The sequence below is a fragment of the Culex pipiens genome, chromosome 1 (genome assembly GCF_016801865.2).
Source record: "Culex pipiens pallens isolate TS chromosome 1, TS_CPP_V2, whole genome shotgun sequence".
NCBI lineage: Eukaryota > Metazoa > Arthropoda > Insecta > Diptera > Culicidae > Culex > Culex pipiens.
The window spans coordinates 70,042,226-70,063,410 of NC_068937.1; the positions used below are offsets into that span (position 1 = coordinate 70,042,226).

At 42.3% G+C, this 21,185-nt stretch overlaps 1 protein-coding gene and 1 pseudogene across 6 annotated transcripts in view; one reads left to right on the forward strand and one right to left on the reverse strand.

Moving 5' to 3' along the window:
* Positions 1–812: 812 nt before the first annotated feature.
* On the reverse strand, positions 813–2,614 carry LOC120427320 (mucin-5AC-like; annotated as a pseudogene).
* Positions 2,615–19,826: 17,212 nt separating this feature from the next.
* LOC120432084 (protein shifted-like) overlaps positions 19,827–21,185 on the forward strand; it is a 14,081-nt gene continuing 12,722 nt past the window's right edge. For 3 of the 6 annotated variants that reach the window (XM_052711607.1, XM_052711609.1, XM_052711610.1), the window contains exon 1: positions 19,827–19,982. The gene's annotated coding sequence lies outside the window, so the exon portion shown is untranslated. Of the gene's footprint in view, positions 19,983–20,839; positions 20,896–21,185 lie in introns of all 6 variants that reach the window. The other 3 variants (XM_052711611.1, XM_052711608.1, XM_052711612.1) reach the window with 3 other exon arrangements.

Sequence of the window (21,185 nt, forward strand, 5' to 3'; positions counted from 1 at the left end):
GCTCCTCTGACCTTTATAACACAAAAAAGATGCTATTTAAAACTTAAATTACGGCCGTTTGTTATCCAAAACGAAGACTTTTAAGAGGACCCAAAACTGAGTACAAAACTGAAAATCAAGTCAAACCTAACTGACCCTCTTTAGCCGTGTAACTATGTAAACAAATGCACAATGTGTATATTTTTCATTCAACTGCCACCGCTTACGTGTACACGCATACACTCTTACTGCTTTCACAATCTCACGCACCCGCTTACATACTTACAGATTGTTGTTCTTATAATTCCTCCTCCACCTCTTCACAAAAATTACCGTACACTACCTTAGATTTCCTGAGACACTTCCACTTTCACTGGATATTTTCTCCTCGTCGCCAATGTAGACGTTGGGCCCAGAGGAAGACGCGGATTATTAATAAAACACATCACTGGCGGCTAATAACTTTTATTGCCGCCACCACTCGCGTGTCCGACCGCGGTACACTCTGATTGTCACTAACTAACTCTTCTCATCTCTAGACGTCAACCATAGTTGATCTGTCAGCCAGTGTTGACCAGGGTTAGATTCCTACATTTACAAGCGTCAATGTTTCCTCTTCGCGATCCTTCTTGCGACTTGCTTTTGCACACCGTCTCGCCGCTTCGCTGTCGCTTTTTTCTTTTCGAACGTTTAATCGTTTGCAAGCGAACTCGTCGTCGCGCCGTTGCTATCGGCTGTCAAAGTTGGCAGCGCCGTTCTGTCAGTGGAACAGACACTGAAAAAATCCCACATAGCAAATTCATGTGCTTTTTCACGTGAGCTGCTCCAAAAATCAACACGATAATTTGCACGGGGTTGGGCACATGGTTGATCCGTAGCGCATTGGATTTACTTCCGTAAATATGTCGTAAATATCGTAAATACAAGCGTAAATATTATTTATCTGCACGATATTCGGAATTGAATTTTGCTCAGTGTGGATAGTGACAGTTCAGAACTGTCACTTGTTTGTTTCCTTCATTTACAAACTGTCACCGCTCCAATCCAGCTTGAGGTATATTTTGTCACCTTCAGGATTTCCGGTGCCCTACGAAGATTGGGACAGCGGGACCAGAAACGTCAGCACTTCTACTAAAGAAGCAAATGCGGGTGATGACGGCAGGACCGTCGATGAAGCGGTCCCTGCCGGCCGAACTTCCACCACCATCACAATCCGACCGCAGCCGTTACCGCAAGCCCAACCGGACCCGGGCATGCTGGAGCTGCTCACCAGCTCGGAGAACCATGCCCGCGTGTTGGAAGCCCGAGCCGTCGCAGTCAGAAAGCCGGCAGCGTTGCACACCCCCGCAGAACCAACGACGACGCAAGTGTGCTGGGGCAAAATAACGACCAAAAAGCACAGGGAGGGCGACGGAACGTTGACCATCGTGGGTGGGAAGAGCGTCACGTTGGGTGACGAGGACGGCAAGGTGATTGGGAGCTCTGGGTTGGTGAAGGGGGAGGAGCTGGAGGAGGGTTCGCGGTTGAGCAAGGAGGTTGAACTGGTGGAGCGGATTGATGGGGAGGTGGCCAAGGAGAATGATGTGCCGGTGAAGAGGGTTCGATTCGAGGCGAGAGGAGGGTTTAGGCCGCCGGCGGAGTCGATGTGCGCCGGGAGTCCGATTGTGGTGTCGAGCTGGTTGGGACTGTGGGGAGGAAGCGATTGCGGAGGACTTTGTTCCATTGATGATGCGGGAGCCTTTGTTCGATCAGTGGAAGTATAACAAAGGGTTGCGTTCCGTACTGCGTGGCTAAGCATTTGCGGCCTCACCAGCGGGAAGGGTTTTGGGAATTAAACGCGAAGACTCGGAACAGTTTGGAGCGATTTTGGCCGACGAGATGGGACTGGGGAAGACGTTGTAGACGTTGGCGTTGATCTACACCTTGAAGAATCAGGGACCTTACGGGCAGCCGGTTGTGAAGCGGGTTCTGATCGTGACTCCGAGCAGTTTGGTGGACAACTGGGATCGAGAGATAACAAAGTGGTTGAAGCAGGAACGGATCTTTACGTTCATCGTGGGGCCGAATAGCAAGTTGAAAAAGTACGCGCACCTGTTCGCAACCCAACGAGTTGTCGCATGGGGGGAGAAGGGAGAGGAGGGGCGGTCAATATCGTTTTTTTTCATCATATCTAACAATACAAAAAAAAACTGATTCCACAAATAAAAAGAAATTAAACCACCGGCGACTTTTCCTTGGTCAGTGCGGACGCGTCCCAGACGAGCTTGGCACCGTCTCCGATGAACATCTGCACCAGCTACTGGCCGGCCAGCTTCAGGTAGGTCGACTTCGGTGGATGAATTCTCAGGTTCTTGAACTTGTCCTTGTGCGTCGTCGGCAGCACGACGGCCTCAATCAATTTCTGGATTTGCCTGTCCAACCCGCCAATGTCCGAATACTGCTCGGTCGGCCGGAAGTGTCTCCAGGATGAGGTACGAGTCCTTGTTTACGCCCACCAAATCGCCCGACTTGAGTTTCTCTGGATCAACCAGGCCAGCACCACCACCGCCCCGTCGTCCTCCGTCTCCTGAGGGTCCACGTCCAGCAGCTCGATCGACTTGTCCTCCTGGGTTACCACCATCTCGATTTCTGGTGCCTTACTGAGTCCAAACACGCACAACAAAACAATGGAAAATCCGGATTTTCCGAAATCCGGAAATCCGGAGCGCCAGCGAATCGCCCGGCCGGAAAATGTAATAGAGACAGATTGATTTTTTTTGTTGTTTGTAAACAGTGCGCGCGTTTGCGATGACAGCTGTGAACACTGAAATAAAATTCATAGAGGAATGGTGTATGCACGTAAATATGGATGCACATACGGATTAACTTATGAAATAAATGCAATATATTTGGAGTGACCACCTCGTGATAATTTGCCATGCTTTTCCCTTGACTTAGATGTGATTTTCATGTGACATTTATGTGATAATCATTTGAAATCAGCTGATCGCAAGCGAGATTTTTTTCATTCTTTTTTCGCTTGGTGTTCACTTTGGTTTCAATAGAATTTCACTTGGATTTGCCCCATTCGACTTTTCTCTTGATTTCATAGTGAAAATCATGTGAGATTGAAATGTATTGGTTCTTGAAGGTGTTTGATGAAAAAAATTCATTCGTAAGATGGCGACGGACGAAGACGGTCCAATTTGCGTATCCTTATATTGAAATAATTCTTTTACAAAAGAATCGATATTTTTTGTGTATAAAACTTAAAATAAATCGTACTAGAACTTTTTGGTAAGTATGTAAACAGTGAAAATTAACAAATTACATAAATGCTAACATTCGGCAATGAAATTTCAGGAATTAAAACTGCGGCTAAAAGTTGGCTCCTGATTTTTTTCTCAACACTGACGCTGTATTGGCCGATTGATCCGTTAACTTCGAAATCTGGCTCCGGTATGATTCGCGTTCCGAAACACACAACTACCGTCGGCAGTTTCGTGACGCGGTGCTGGACGACATGGCTTCTCGTCACCGTGCCCAAGGGCACTTGATCCAGATCATCAAGGTCGAGTCGGTGGAGGCCTCCGAGAACCATCGTCATGCAGTTTCACGGCTTCAAGTAACGGTTCCTGCTGGTGCAGCGATACCACCACAAGCGTTGCCGGAATCTGCTACCAGTTAACTGTGCCGTCGACGAATAATTCGAATAATTTGTAATTATTATTTATTTCATGTATCAATAAACAAAACGTGTTGAATAAAACTTATAATCGTAGTAAAACTTATTTCAAAATAAATCAAAAATTTTATGCAATATTCACATCACATGAAAATTTCGGGAAAGCCATTGCATTTATACTACAAAATCATTTGAAATTCATGTGCACACCATTCAAAAGCCATGTGAGCATTCACGTCAAACTCACGTGTTTTGCATTTAGATTTGCCGGTTCACGCGATGGATTTTTTTCAAGGGATTTACACATGACATTCACATGCTAAGTCGTATGGGGTAGATTCATGTGAAAAACATGTGACATTGCTATGTGCCTTTCTTTCAGTGGAGGTGGGGTTGCGCACACTGGTTCGAAACTGCCTATATCTAAGTCGAACTTCGGCGTTGGTCGAACATTCTCCCCCCGGGTTGAAGGCTCAGCTTCTAAAATCAAACCCACAAGAAAAGAATCGGCCGCTGGCCACACTGGACTTGCTGCCATCTGGTGGTGTTCTTCGGTCAGTTGAGTGGTTGAGCGGGAAGCAAAACTCGGCTGCACTCCCGGGTCCCAAACCAATCGTAACTGCTTCTCGTTTCTGGTGAAGATTACAGACTGCAGCAGCTCCTCCGCTAACTTTCCGGCTGCACGGTCACGGTCAGTTGAACGTGCGACGTTGGCGTTGAACAGCTGGCAGCTGTACATCTTGCGGGTCATCGAACTCAGCGTCTTCTCGTTCTACGTCGGCTGGCAGCAGTGAACCAAGTTCCACTGGCTGACACCTGCCGACGTGATGAACACCGTCGATCCGCTCTTCTGTTCGTGGCGTAGGAGCAACGCCCGAATCGCTGGACAAGTCGACGTCTCCTTGTATGCTTGTCGAGGTTACATGGCCGACAACTTTAAGTTTGGTGGGCGGTTGGAGCAGCTGCAGGAGGTTTCTCTGGTTCAAGGGATCAATCTGGCATGCTTTGAGGTTCGGTCGGATTGGGATTCGTCTCTTGACTCAGAACGCCCAGTACTTCACGGTCCGTGAAGCAGACTGTGTTCAAGTGGCGTCCGTCGCACCGCATGTGCAACGGCTGATCGTGCTTTTCGGTTGGTGGATGGGTTAATCATTTCCGGTACTCCCTGGTGGCTGGCATTGCTGAGGGACAGTGACTTGAACGGGTTGAGAAAGCAGTGCGCTACTGAGGGCTACGATCTTCAGGTTGACTCCTTGGAGTAGCCCCTCAATTGCCGCGCACTCCATGTCGTGGGCGTCTCGTTCATCGGCAAAAAGATCACTCTCCTCAAAATCTTGCAGCACTTGATCCAACTCACCGTAGTACCGCTCGATGTTCTTCGCGAACACTCGCAGCCACACCTTCCGGAACCTTCCTACTGGCGCTTGCAGCAGGCCCTTTCCGTCAGCGCTGTGGCCTCGAAGCAGCTGGATTCTGGAACCGTCCCGCTGACGCTTGCAGCAGGACACGTTCCACCTTTTCTTCTTCTCCCGTGTGCAGCTGGAGCGACCGCCAAATCCGCAGCGGCACTGCGAATTGGAATTTTCCACGCTTGGGAACACAAAATGCCGCCGCTTCGCTCACTGCACCCTCACTGGCACGAATTTTTTATGCAAACCGCCACTGTTTCCGCCGTTGGCTAGACCACGGAGTCACCTTTTGGAGAGTTCTGGAACTGTCACTTCCGGATCACAATTGCGCACTCTTCTTCCGCGGCAAGACGGCGGCGCGTGCCGCTTTCTCGCCGAGCGCACACTTCTTGGTTATTCTGCCGGTGACCAGGGGGATCACTTCCAGCTCATTTCCTTCTGCCCGACGAGGTCACTTTCGTCAGCGTTTTCGCTAGGCCGTGCTGTAGGACACAGACACACGGCAGAACACTCGAAACGATCGCGAGATGGAGGAAGAGAGTACACTGGTAGCTCAAATTCGTACTGCGGAATGTTTTTCACAAGATGGCGACCATCCGGTTGGTCCGCCGCCACTTTTCACTTGCCCTCGCGAACTGTCCGTAGTCCTCTGTCCGGTTCGAATGGACCAAATGTTGCGGCAACTGGCAACGGTTATTGAACGAGATGGACTGTCTTCTATTTTAGCGGACTGTAAACACTAAAGGGATTTTTTGGGTTCCGATTTTGGCACAGAAAACACGCGATATTTCCGTAAAACTAAAAAAACCTTTCTACTTTCTCATATATTTATTTACAAGCGTCAATGTTTCCTCTTTGCGATCCTTCTTGCAACTTGCTTTTGCACACCGTTTCGCCGCTTCGCTGTCGCTTTCTTCTTTTCGAGCGTTTATTCGTTTGCGCGCGAACTCGTCGTCGCGCCGTTGCTATCGGCTGTCAAAGTTGGCAGCGCCGTTCTGTCAGTGGTGCAGGGGTGGGGCTGCACACACTGGTTCGAAACTGCCTACGAACTTTGGCGTTGGCCGAACACAGTCAAACAAATTATTAAGGACAAATTGCTATGAAACTTTGTGTTTGTGTTTTTAAATCAGATTTGAGTACGTTTGTATCATTTTCAAAATTCGGAAATAGTTGGTATTTTAGTTATTTTTATAGTTATTTGGGAATCTTTTAACAGATAAATGCCTTTCAAATTGTGTTCAAATTCAAAACATTTTCAAAAAATACAAATTAAAAAAATATCTTTCTTTTAAAATTTATTTAATATTGTAACTTAAATGTCAAATAAAGGGGGAAAAAATCGCAGCACGATTTTTGACGGTTCGAAATGCTTCTAGAGAATTTAAAAGTTGTCGTTTTTTAATTGGTTTGCAAAAAGTTCACATTTTCTTGTGATAAGATTTTGTATAGTTTTCGAAACAGGCCATAAGTGCACCTTCTTTGTTAGAACCACCGAACCATGAGGAAATATTGGTTGGGAGCGGACATACTCAGTGCAAAAGTGAAAGTGTTCACGTCAAACGATCGGCCTGTCTCCTAAGAAGAACCTGGAATCTGACGATCGGGATACCACCTCGCGGCGTCTTTTAAAGATTTGAGCTTTATGTTGTTCGGTATCACCGAAAAGGAAACCCCGCCTTGCGCACACCCCTGCGCCCACCGTGTCAACTGACAGTTGAACGTCAAACGTCACCCGCGAACCAAGCTCGCGTCAGAACACGTCCGACCATCGAAGCGAGAACACGCAATCGTCGCCGCAAGTGAAGAAGTTTTGTGAAGTGAGAATAAGCAGGAGAGTGAAGAAGAAGGAGAAAATATACTAGAAAATCTACAACTTTTGGTGTTTTCCTCCCTCCTGCGTTCCGCTGTAAATAAGTCACCTCAACCTAAATACAGTCCACTACCCACAATCGGTCAGCCCCGAACATGGTCCTTCGAGCCGGATTCGTGAACGCCGTTCCCGATCAAGGCCAGGATCTGAAGTTGCCGGAAACCGCCGGAACTTTCCAGATCAAGCGCTGCTGTTCAACGTCATCCTCCGCTACCTCTTCAGCCAACCGCCTCCGAGCGTTCGTCCAGCCGCGGACTTACGCCGTCGGAAGTCGGATTCCGGAAGTGTCCGCTCCAGGGGCTTCCACCAAGTGGTTCACCAGCTGAACTACTTTTGGGCTGTCGAGAGCAGGTGAGTTGAGTTTCCGATCGAGTGTTCCCCTCTGCCCCGCCATTTGCGTGTCCGGACGTGTTTTCCCGGAGAAACACCGCGTGTGAGCGTGTGTCACAGACGCCAGAAGTGACAGCGACAAAGCGTCGTCGTCCAACCGTTCGACGATCAATCCATCCACCAGTGCTGCGACCAAGCAGCAGAACCTGCCCAACCGGTGTCAGGTGCTAAACGTGGACTTTCCCGGAACAGCGGAAAGTGGCCATGTCCCCAACCCGGAACCTGACGGATGCGATCCGACAGTTCCAGCAAGCTGAGCAGAAGGTCGTATCCGTCCGAGATGCGATCTTGTCTCTGCAAGAACCGAGCTTGTGCGACTCCCGGCCAAGGCAGCAACCAACCAAGAACGCTCGTGCGGACACCACGTCCGACGCTCTCGTTGTGGCCAACCACGGGCCACAAAAACCAGCTGAGGCGGTTGATACGGAGGTCAATCCAGCGTCTACCGGAAGCCAGAACGACATCACCGCCAGCGCCAAGCACAACCAGATGCTGCCAGCAGTGTACTCGTGTCTTGGTCACGTCGCCCGAGTTGCCAAGATTCGAACCCGTCCAGGTCGTGTCCATCCGGACTGCGGCCAAGAAGTGAGGATCGTCGCGGAGCATACACCGATGCTGCCGCCGACGGTTAAAGCCCATGACAAGCGCGGTCAACCTCGATCCTGCCGCATCCATCCGGATGACGGCGCACTACAGACAGGATCACCAACCGGGCCGCTGTTGGCCAGCTCACGAACGCCAGCGCCAAGGCTGGCTTCCAACCGATCCACCGGACAAGGTCGTCCCAGAGAGTTGCTCACCTGAAAAGGATCATCCACCGAACGAAATGAAGTTGTTGAGGTTCCTCAACCGGGGGGAGTATGTTCGGTATCACCGAAAAGGAAACCCCGCCGTGCGCACACCCCTGCGCCCACCGTGTCAACTGACAGTTGAACGTCAATACGTCAGAACACGTCCGACCATCGAAGCGAGAACACGCAATCGTCGCCGCAAGTGAAGAAGTTTTGTGAAGTGAGAAGAAGCAGGAGAGTGAAGAAGAAGGAGAAAATATACTAGAAAATCTACAACTTTTGGTGTTTTCCTCCCTCCTGCGTTCCGCTGTAAATAAGTCACCTCAACCTAAATACAGTCCACTACCCACAATCGGCCAGCCCCGAACAATGTTAAAGATTTGCTGTTTCTTGGTGAGAGCTTTCCATCATAAGTTGTTAAATTATTATATTCCCCTTTATTATGATATTATTAAATAACCCTTCTATCCCTTCCCCATTATCCTTTTCCCAATTCCCATTTTCCCCAACTTCAATTGCCCAATTCCACTTCCCTCCTAAAAATATAATTATTTGCCAATTTACACTTACACACCACACCTAACTGATTCGGAGCGTTTGGTACGGTATGTCCACGCATCCTTCCTCCCCTGTTGATTCTGTGAAATGTGATCCGTTCACCGAATCTGTCTCTGCGGTTAATGCAACGCAGTAGGCCTGGCCGCTTTAATTTTTGCTGTACATTTTTGGGGTTACTCGGATGTACTGCAATTATTAATATTGACAAGAAAGGACTTGAGGCGTAATCTAACCGCAAGTTATTCCAGGATGCTTTCTTCGGACTGGCTGCGCTTGTGTTCGATTAGATTAGATTAGATTAGTAACTTAAATTTCAAATAAAATTTTCAGATATTTTAAAATAACAATATTTTCAGAGTTCAACTGCAAAATAGTCATATCAATACAAGCATTCACTTTTTGTGGTTATACATCGACACAAAAATTTAGTTTTGTTGGGTTTTATTTAGTTCTCATCAGAAAATTTTATGAAATTTTTTTTTCTCAATTTTGACTATTTCGGTTGTGTTGTTCAAAAAATCGCGTTGTTCAGAAAATCGCAGCACGGTCAATTGACTTTTACCATTTTGTGTTGCTCAAAAATTGAAAAACATCCAAACAAATTATATTTTTTGTTTTTTCATGTCCGTGCATAACTTATTTGAAATAAATTTGGCACGGCTCATACAAAGGATCCCAAGTAACCATCCAGCACTAAAAAATGGTCACTGTTCAGCACTGAAAGCGCTTTTAGAGCTGCGAGTAAAAGCTAAGAAGTTTTGAAATCAGCCCTAACAGCTACTTCAGTGCTATAGGCTAATACGCTGATCGAAAGGAAAGGGGTCAAGAAATGGCTTTACGAACAGCAGAACAAAGGAGAGGGAGCGATTTCTTGGGGCTTTTCTTCACCCTCTCTGGCTTGCTTTAGCTGCCGCTGCTGCCCATTTGATTTTTTTCTTGACCGGTTCCTTCCGAAGTGCGTATACCGCTTATACAATGACCGAGTTTGGACTTTACTCGGCCGGTTAAGTGCTGGCCCCTACTGTTGGTGTCCACCCCTGCAGAAAATGTCAAAAAAATGAGAGGCAAAAATATTACTTTCTCTCTCTCTACTTTCCTCTCCTCTCCTCTACGCATTCTATTTTGGTTTGTCTATTTTGTAACGATCATGAATAGCCTCCCTTTAGCAGCAACAGCGCCGCTAGTTGTGGAAGGCGTCACTACTGTGAGAGGCTCTTGACCCATCCCTCGCTTGAGTTCCATGCAATACTCAGGGTGGTACACTCAAATGGCACGTCGAACAACTTGGAGGTATTAGGTTTTACGCCGACTCAATTTGGAGGTTAGAAAGGAGTGCACTGTTTACATGGACTTAGCAAAGTTCGATGCGGTCGTCGATTTTGTTCGGGGAAATTCGTCGACAATCGACGAAGACCATGTAAACAGTGCACACGAGCTGTCAAATGACGTCACGGTGTAAAACCTAATTGGGCTGGGCTCTCTGTATTTGTAAATACGGTGGACTAACCAATGCTTATGGACCATCTGGCAACTGGTGATTGGTTGAAATTGAGGGGATATACGGACGTATAACGTTCAACGGTGTAGTAGTTGAGGCGGATACTTTGCACGGGTTCTTATGTACATTCCCTTTCCCTATTGAGCATTTCTGTCCGGACCGTCCACGAAGTCAGTTCAAGTGCAAGTGGTGAGAAAGAACACGTGACGCCTAGGAGAGTCAGCCATTACGTCAACAGGTAAAACTTCGCTAAATTTAGTTGAAAACCACATCTAATTAGCCAGAATGTTTGTACAGATTGGCTAACCCGGTACGACGTTCAACTTGCACCGGTTGAATTAGGCGTTAGAGAGTTAGTTCGGATTGAGTCAGGTAAGAAGATGCTGAAACTTTGTAACCTTGTGAACTCGAAGCTAAAATGTATTTCGCCGCGGTAAACAGCACCCACAGTTTGCCGTGGGCCAAAATCTAGGGTCCCAAAAACCCTCCAGGAAGGAACCGTCGCGCGCCTTCGACTTCGCGCACCCTCCCGGAAGTCGCTACGGTCCGTGGACACCTGTAAACGCCCCTCCGTCATCCTGGGCGTGGCCAAACGTGAGTGACTGGACTGTGGAACAGTTCATCCGCGAACCCCTCGACACGAACCCCTTTGCCGCATTAGGGGTCTGAAACTGTTCGACGAGTTGCATGCAACGTGGAAATCATCGCACGTCACATCCGCGTCGCCATTATCAGCGAGTGAGCGGCACGGCGGCGCGAGCCGAGACACTTACCACTGGCAGCATTGGTGAGCACGCGTGGATTACGCACAGTGGACGCAGAGCGGTGTGTTGTGGTCAAAAATTCGAGTGAAGACACGTGACAAAGTGCACATCGGGCGTTCGCCCAGAACGAACCGCGCGGCCTGCGAGCAAGATCCCCGGAACCGCACCTCGTCGCCCGACCATCCTCGTACTTCCTGGTACGGCCAATCGATCCGCCCCGTGCGCGGGACGCTGGTGTTTTAAGGCGCCGACCACGCGACCAGCTCAAGCGAAGGCGATCGGCATAAGCCACGTGCGGCTTCCGCACCTGGTCCGGTGAAGCATTTCTATCGGTGGCTCGTCCAGCTTGGACCGCATTCGATCCAACCCGCCAGCGAGGTCCGCTCGGGTTCCTGCAAGTGGTGCGTGTACGCATAACGCGAACAACGCGATCGTCGCCCGGTAGAATCAACAGTTCCTGAAGACACGTGCGGCCTCCAAAACCTCCATCAACAGCACGTGAGCCAGCCGAACCTCCCGCAGCACTCGCCGGACGAGGCGTGAAGGTCAGATTAGTATTAAGAGGTAGTCTGTAGGAAAAGAGCAAGAGCAAATTAGAACGTTGACGTCAACAAAGATCTTGGTACCGAGGGTAGTCGCTCGTCAGAACTCAGGTAGAATCATTCACCTGTAATGGAACCTTAATAAAACTTTGCTCAATGGAGGTTGACGGTCCGTTCATTAAGCGCTCAACTCGTTATTAACTTTTTATTCGCAAACGTTCTGCGGTCGTTATCAATTTGGTCTCAATTAATCAATAGTTAGATTTTGGTTCGTTAGACGTTGGATTTGCCATTTGGGAGTGTCACCGTGAGCTTTGTGTTTGAGCTTCTCCTTAACATGCCCTGGGAATTGAGCCTCTGCCGGGCCATAGAAAGTGCTCCAGTAGTCTTCCTAATTTTGGAAGTGGCGCTGCACCACGGTGCAAAAGCTACTGGAGTTGGGGTTGGAACGCACACGCAACGTTACAATTTTACTACATTACCGACTCAGCTGACCGAGTTTGCGAAGTCGATTTTTTTGATTGAAAATGAAGCGTTTGGGATGTAAAGCCCAGCCAGATGATAGAAGTTGCCGTTGCTGTTGATTCCGGCACCCGTGCCTTCTGTCCTAAATTGAAGATGGCTTTCCATGCTGTTTTTTATAGATACATATGCAGCCACTTTGTGCCAGAAGAATGCCAAGCAACTTCGGTTAACTGTTTCACCCCGTCGAAAAGAGCACTGAAGAAAACAGTTTTTGATTAGGTTCGAAAGATTTTGTTGTTTTATTCAAAATATTATATAATTCTTACAACTACAACTGGCCTTGAACTGGCTTGACGATAAATAAATAAATTGTCCCCCGCCCGCTTAGATTGGCGGGGGAATCCGGCCCACCAGCAGAACAAAAAAATGCCATATCTGCCAGCGGCTCATTGTTGCGGTCCAGCAAGAAGGTAAGGTGGCTCTCGTTCATGTTAGGGGTCGTGCATAAACCACGTGGTCTCCTGAGGGGGGGGGGGTGAGGGGGTCCGAAATCCGACCGAAAAAAACCATGAAAAGCCATGGGGGGGAGGGGGGGGGTCGACGGCTGACCACGTGGCCTTTAAAAAAAAAAATTTCTTAAAAAAAAAACAAAAAAAAATACGCGCTTTGAATTTACTTATATGCATACATTTTTTGTTACACTTCAAAACCATACAATTATTGTGTTTAAAATTATTACTTATATTTCAATGTCTTAATATTTTCCAATTCAATATTGAATTATATATTTCGGCAGATTCATATCAATACTTTGAGCCTGTTATTGAATGTACACTTTTTAATACTCATGTAACTACGTCTTGCAAAAGTTTAAAAGCTGTTAAAAAATCAAGTAACAGTATCCAAAGTTAATATACCCTAAAAAATGCGTACCAAAATGCAAACACAATTTCATTTTTTTGTTGATGGTATCAAGTAGCTAAAAATGTGCTTGCAAATTTGCATTGAAAGTAGATGTAGTCTTCGATAGTTCTATTTTGGAACAACTTAAAAAATGAAGTGTCTAAAAATGATTCTCTGCGAAAAAAAAAATCAAAATCTCAGATCTTAGCTAAAAACCGTAGCTGGTCCTATAAGTGATCGAAGAATCTTAATCGAAAGATTTCCTTTTGACACTTAAAACAAACTCAAGATATCTGGTATATCCTCTCTCATGCAATATATTTTTAAGTACAATGAAACTAAAAACCCCAATTTCAGGATTATCGCGCAAAATTTCAGTTTCTCTACCTCATTTGCAAGTGAAACGTCTAACATTAAAAACTAACCAGTAACGAAAAAACGAACGATACATACTTTAAGATTCACCAAAAAATTTAATGAATATTTTGGTCTAAAATATATTTCTTATTTCATGGGTTACACAATTCGGATTGTTATATTACATAACATTTCATAAAATACACGTTTACTATCCATCGTCAAAGTTGTAGGTATATTTTTTAGTTTTTTTTATGTTAATAGGGACCATCTCTTGAGCCAAAGAGAAACATGGGCAAACATTTTAGATTTTTAGAGAAAAAAAACGAGCTTCAAGCAAACATTGTTTTTGTTTCTCAATTAATTTAAAGATTAAAAAAATAGAGGCCAAAGGTGCCCTTTCCTGAAAATATTAGTTTTTCTTTAAGCTAAGAAAATATACTATACCCTCAACTTGATATTTGAGATAAAACCACTCAAATATATAGACACATTAAAATAATTTAAGTTTTAAAGAGTCACTTAATTTTCAGATGCCGATATCAATTTGTGAAATAAATTTCAATACAGTGCCGTCAAGATCAACATAAATAAAATTCATTAAAAAAGATGGAACGGTACTTTCAACTCGCTGGTTCTCGGGCATAACTCAACCAACCGGGACATTTTTTTTTTTGAGTGAATTATAAGGATGTCTAGATGATCCTTAAACTTTGCAGAACTCGATATGATCAAATCTGTAATTTATGCGATCAAAAACGTCGTTCCAACTTTTGTTTGCTCTAGTAAAAAAAATCGCCCGAAAATCCGCGGAGACAAGCCCGAAAACCTGTGAGTTGAAGTTACCGTTCCAACGTTTTAGGGAGGCTTTGGCATCCGTGTATATTGGACATGCGTTGGGCGTCCCAGTGTTAATAATTTCAAAGATATTGAAAAGATTGAAAAATTAACTTATTTTTTTTTTTGTATTTATTTTGAGGTAATATCTCAGCAACCAAAAGTTGGATCAAAAATCTTAAATCGTAGATAATTGCCTATTTAAACAACTGAAAAAAATGTAAAATAAATTCCAAATTTTAGCTCAATCTTTTTTAAATTTATCAAAACACGTAGTCGATAGCAAAATCAATTTAAAGTAAGAGTAAGACTTAAACAATTTGGATGTCCATGACTAAAAGAATGATTTTTAGCGCGTTGTCTACAACTTTTCCAAAGACACGAAATCGATTTTCGAGCAATTCTATACAAAATCGGTCTTTATTCTTAAATTTTAATTTTTTGATTTTTTTAATCCGTCTGAAACCTTTTTTGGTGCCCAAGCCATTTTGCATCATTAGTTTGTCCATATAGTTTTCCATACAAATTTGGCAGCAATGAAAATTAAAAAATCTGTATCTTTTGAAGAAATTTTTGGTCGATTTGGTGTCTTCGGCAAAGTTGTAGGTATGGATAAGGACTACACTGAAAAAAATGATAAATGGTAATTTACTTTGCTGATTTTTAATTTCACTTTTTGTCACTAAAACATGATTTGCAAAAAAACACTATTTTTTTTTTTTTTATTTTGCCAACTTTTCAGAAATTTCCAGAACGGGCAAAAAATCGTTGTTTGAGTTATGAATTTTTGAATCAATACTGATTAAAAAAAATCGAAATATTGACCGCAACTTAATTTCAATTTTATTTTTCGATGTAAAATCGAATTTGCAATCTAAAAGTACATTAGTGAAATTTTCATAAAGTGCACCGTTTTCAAGTTATAGCTATTTTTAGGTTTTTTTTTTTTAAATTAGTTGCTGTTATTAATTTAAAAAAATTTAGTGCCCATGTTTGCCTAATTTTGAAAAAAAATTTTTTTGAAATGCTGAGAAAATTCTTTGTTGCTTTTTTGCTAAGATATTGCCATGCAAAAATTTTTAAACAGAAAAATTGATGTTTACTACCCAAACAACCCAAAATTTTCTTATGTCGATATCTCAGCAACTTATGGTGCGATTTTTAATGTTTATAAATAAAACTTTCGTGAAATTTTCCGATCTTTTCGAAATCAATATTTTCAAAAAAAAATAAGACTAACATTTCAAAAGGTCGTAATATTGAATGTTTGTCCCTGTCTCTGATTCTTGTATGGAGAAAAAAATTAAACAGCTCGACTTTTTTGGACACACTGAATCATTGGAATCAATCATGCTTAATTAAAAAGAAAAGTTGCTTTAGTTTGGATTTTTATGAATGTTTGGAATAAAATAAATATTAACTAGGAGCTTTCATAACTAGATATTTTCCTTAAAATAAAATGAAAATATTTTTTTCCTGAAACAAAACTTTTCTATTTAATTAATTTCGATTTTAAGAAAATATTTTAAAGCGCATTTAAATTAAATCATGAATGCTGTTTATATATCAAAATAGCTTTAATTCTTAAAGCATATTTATTCTGGATGCAATTAATTGCACTGCAATTCCATAATTTTGAATACATATGTTTTACTAAGTTGCTTGTTTTGTTGAGAGTATTTTTTACTTTCTGTACCATTTCAATAAATTGTTATACTGTTATTATTTACCTTAAACTTTGTGATATCATACTTTTTTCACACTTTTAAGTGAATTTCTATTTTTTTATATATATTATTAAATTGGTTTTAATGGTGTTACAGCACCTACACAAATTAAAATGTTTTCTGATTGACCCAATGTCACCCCCTCTAAAGGGTGAGTTTGAGTTAATTTTAAAACGATTGGCATTTATGAACGGTGTGATTATACTAGCCATATTCTGGGAAAATGTTGGTAAATTCAGGAGCATTCCCCAACAATATTTATTTCGATATAATTTGAAATGTTTTTATTGTGTTAAAATAACAACAGTAATATCGTTTTTTGACCAAAAGTCACCACCACTGACGGTACATCATTTGTGGATAAACATTTTTGAAATCTATACTTATTTTGTTTTTTTTTTAAGATTTTTCACCTGGGAGGAAAAAGCCACGTGGCCATATAGGGGGGGGGGGGGTTTGGCGTGAAACCACGAAAAACCATGAGGGGGGAGGGGGGGGTCAAAAATTCTTCAAAAAAAGGCCACGTGGTTTATGCACGACCCCTTAGCTGTAAAGTATTATTTTTATTTAGTAGGTAATATAAAAAAAAACTTATGAAGTACTTACGAGGATGATGAAAACCGGGGTGAAAGTGATTTTGAGCTGCTAGCTTCACCAGCTTTCAATCGTCGTTGATGTTTTTGGGGGCGATACGAAAAAGTGAGAGTTGTTTTCTTGCACCCTCTCTTTCACTCTCCGGTCAGAATGAGAACAATGTTGCCAGTTTGATAGAACCAGCATGACAGTGTTGCTAGCAGTTGCACTTAATCAGCACTTATTCAGCTTTGAACAGTGCAGTTGAATAAGTGCTAAATCGCATTTGTAAATGCTGTTGCGTGACTAATTAGCAATAGTATGCCAATTTGTTGCCGATTTATGACTATTTGCTAGTGCTGGATGGTTACTTGGGTAGGCAACCAAGAGCACATTTTAGTCGCTGGTATTTGCACAAATAATACCAAAATTTGGTATTTTCATACCATTTTTAGTGCAACAGTTGCAGTTAGTGAAAAAAACGGAAATGATCCATATGAAACAGCCAAATCTACTCACCTGATGATTCCATGTTGTTTTTAGTGATATTCTTCACCACATCGAATGCATTTGTCATCAGTGGTGTCACGGTTCGCTTACTCGAATCGTGGTTCAAACGATACGTCATGACGCTCAAGTGTGGTTCGCTCATGATTGCGAACCAAGCACGAGCGAACCACGATCCGAACGCCTGCCGTGGTTCGCATGAACCCTTGCTCTCTCATCGCGAATGAGAGTGAGAGGGACCATCAATGAGCGGTTCGCAAGAAGAGCTAAAAACAGCACTCAGAGAAAAACATGTCATGGTTTTGACAACAGAAGGCTACGGCAGGCGGCTTAAGTGACTATCGAGGGCTAGAGCTACAGAGCATGGCTGCAACAACTCAGTGGGATGTCCTGGGTCTTCCAATGACTCCCTGGATTTATTATCGATGGGTCCACCACCATAACAAGCAAGAGGTCTGCGTTGTTATGTTCTGAGTCAACAGAGGACTCCCTGGTTCCTTGGGGACCATCCACAAACGTGGACACTTTTTTTAGAAATCTCAACCCCCCCCCCCCCATCGTGGACAATTTCCATTCAAATTAAATCTTTTTTCTATGGAACGTGGTTAATCGCCATAGCCCCCCCCCCCTTACCGTAAGGTGTCCACGTAGTTTATGGATGGTCCCTTGATAACTTTATCGTTAAAAAATTTGAACAATTTTGTGGGAGTGAAGAATGAAAACAAATAAGTTTTTCTATCAGTGCCTACATTCTCCGTTGGCGAACCGTTCGCTGAACGCTCTCTTTACTCCGTTCAGAGCGGAGCGGTAAGCGAGCAGAGAAATGATGATCGAAATTTTGGTTCGCGAACCGTTCAAACCCCCCGCTCTGAGCGTTCGATAAGCGCTCACCCTATAGGTTCGTCGATTGAGTGGCTATGATACGCTCAAAAGCGAACCGTGACACCACTGTTTGTCATTGATGAACGGCCTGTGCATGAAGTTCTTGAAGCATCTGAAAAAAAACAAGATTGAAAAATAAGTGTAATTAAAATGAAACTGGATTGAAATTCACCAAAATTCAATAATCGGTCGATTGATTTGTTATTCAAAGTATTTGGTTATCCCGACTTAGAGCAATTTCAACGATTTAAATAAAAATTTTAGTGGGTACATAAAAAAAATTAAAAATCAGCTTTAACATTTTTGGGTTTCAAGTCAATTTAGTGCAAATTTATTTATCTCGTCAAAATTTATGAAAAAATTCACATTGTTTCAGAGAACTTGATGAAACACTTCAATACCAAAATAATACTAAAATGTGCCATCCTGACATAGAAAATTTTCCACAATTTCAAGTCATTTCTTTAGGGGGTATATCAAAAATGTTTAAAATCAAGTTTGAAATTTCCGGTTTTCAATGAAAGCATTCGCTTTGAGACATCATTTTAGCGCAAAATTAAATATTTTGTCAAAATTGGTCAAAATTTTCACATAGCTTTAGAGGAATTTGATAAAATACTGTTACACCAAAAGATTACCAAAATGTGGTTATCGACCATTGACAAATTCTGCAATTTTGCAATATAAAAACAATACCTTATATTGGTATGATATCACATTTTTTGCTCTTGCATAATCCTTAAGACAAAATTTAAAGGGCCCAGGAATACTAAAATTTGGTATTGATAGCACAGAAAGGTATTATTACGCATGCTCGGGTTTGCAAATCTTATGTACCCATTTGATAAATTGGAAATGCCATTTCCTGCTTACCAGTAATAATTTATGTAATGCTCAAATACTAAACAATTTTTTTTATTGATTTTGATTTTAGAAAAAAATATAAAGCATGTAGATTAAAAATTACAAGCTGTATGGAAATAAGGGATTTGGATTGAAAACTAATAAAAACGGCTTCGTTTACACTTATTTAAGAAGCAGTATTTGTAAATATTGCTCGGTTTGTTCTACAGGTCGTATCGAGGTGCTCCGATTTGGATGAAACCTTCAGCGTTTGTTTGTCCATACATGAGATGAATCCATGCCGAATATGAGCCCTCTACGATAAGGGAAGTGGGGTAAAAACGGGCTTTGAAGTTTGAGGTCGAAAAAACATAAAAAATCTTAAAATTGCTCGCATTTCCGTAAAACTTCATCAATTCCAACTCTTTTAGATGCATTCGAAAGGTCTTTTGAAGCACTTCAAAATGTGTCATTGTACGGTACACGGAATCGGTAGTTGCGTTTGAAACGGAATACGTAAACGATTCGAATTGAATTCCGTTTCAGAATTCCGATTGAGTTAACTGCTAGGTTAACTGGGTATTTGCTACAACGTGAACAAATGGTCAAACGGTGTCCGGGAGTGTAGGAGTATAGTAGTATAGTAGACAAACCGAAACAATGGCCACATCAATTTTCGTTTGTTTACTTATAACCTTGTTTTGGTTCGTTTACCTTTTATAAATAAATGTGTGTGTTTTTACAAACTACCAATAAATACATTGAGCTTACAAATCTTGAATTTAATTGCTTTGCTTTGCATGCTGCGCTACTTACGTGTGGGCTCTATTTATCCCAAGAATTATATAACAATCGTCAAGTTCAGGTTAACAACACCTACCTGGCTGATCGATTTCCCGATTTAAGTAACATTCATTGTGTGTATAAGGTACTGTGAATAGCGCCTGAAGAACTACCGTTGATTCATGCTAACGAGGATTAGAATCACTGTGATATTATTTGTTCTTGAAGCTAGTGATTAAGATGATACTTATAAACGTGTTTAACTTTATCTAATTTTTTTTCTCAATTAACTTCGGTTGACGGTACACTTTTAAGCGCTGAATGCGCGGGCGTTTTGCTTAGAGGTTAGCGGTTCGCTTGACACCATGTGGCTGGAATATATTCTGCTTCTTTAAATATTTATTCGTTCAAAATTGGCAACTTCAGAGAAGTATTCAGAGGCAATGGAATCTGAAAACGAATCAAATTCACTGGACGTTGTCTTGCTATAAATAAAAACAAAGTCTCTGTCTTCAGTTTAGTTATTTTTGAGACGTGACTGTAACAATATCTCGATATTCCGCGACCGTTAAGTGATCGATGCGAATCGTTTAATGACGCAGTTCATAAAAGCCATGTGGTAGCGCCAGTTTAAAATTATGTACGTAAGGTTCCCGCAGTCTTAGTGGGTGTAATCCTAATATGTTACACAAATAACAAAATGTTCAAAGTGCATCTAAATTAAAAAAAAAATCATGAACATGAAGTGTTTCAGTCAAATAAAGCGTCTTTTAAATTTCCACGACAATGTCGTTAATGAAAATGGACAAAACCTTACTTAAAATATACAAGCCGCAATATGTTTGTTATTTTGTGAAAATGTGACTCTGCACAAAAAAGCGGTCGCGCAATCATAAACATCGGACTGACTTTGGCGTGAATGACGAAGCCATGAGCTTCAGACAATGACTCAAAAAGATATTCATAGTGAATACCGAGAAAGTTATATCCGATTCAGAAAAAATGTCCGCACGCTGGGAAGAAATCAAGAGTTGGCATGGGACATTTTTTTGTATAACGGCTATAAATTTTATCAAGAAATTAAAAGTGAAAGTGTGTGCAACATGGAGTTAAACTTTCTGTGAAGTTGCTGTAATAATTACCATGGCACTTTGAAAAGTTTAACTCCATGTTGCACGCACACACTCTCACTTTTAATTTCTCGATTTGACCTTTCAACAATTTTACAATTAGATTATGTTATTTATTTACAAAACGGCTCATGTTGGGTCAGGACGGTTCATCACTTGTGCAGAATGCATTTTTTTTGATTAGGTATCGTATGTACACAAAAGCCAAATAAGTCGTTTGGACCGCTTCTATTCATCTTCATAAACCATTGCGTATTATGCCTCACACACGATTAGCCAAATTGCAAATATAGATTTTTTTAAAGGTATAGCACCTAATAAAAAAAAACTCTACAAATGCTTGTTGTTCTGATTTTTTCTTCCTTAGATAGTAAACGTGCAGTCCTCTGCAGTTCTACAAAATACTACTCGAGTTTTTAGGAGGTATGAGGTCAGAACTAACAGTTAAAATAAATTTGTTTATTTATGTGTTGAATTTTGAGCAGCCGACTATGGTAAGATTAACGCTCAGTGATAGACAATTACAAGCCAATAATAAGGGCCCTAATAAATCGGTGTGCCTAACAACGAATTCCCCATATAGTGACAAGTTATTTGTGTTATAGTGAACTATACCGTAAACTGGGGTGACTTTGATAGCCCGTCAAATTAATATCGAAACATTTTTGAGAATTTTGAGTATGTAAGCATTAAGGGATAGCTTATTATCGAAC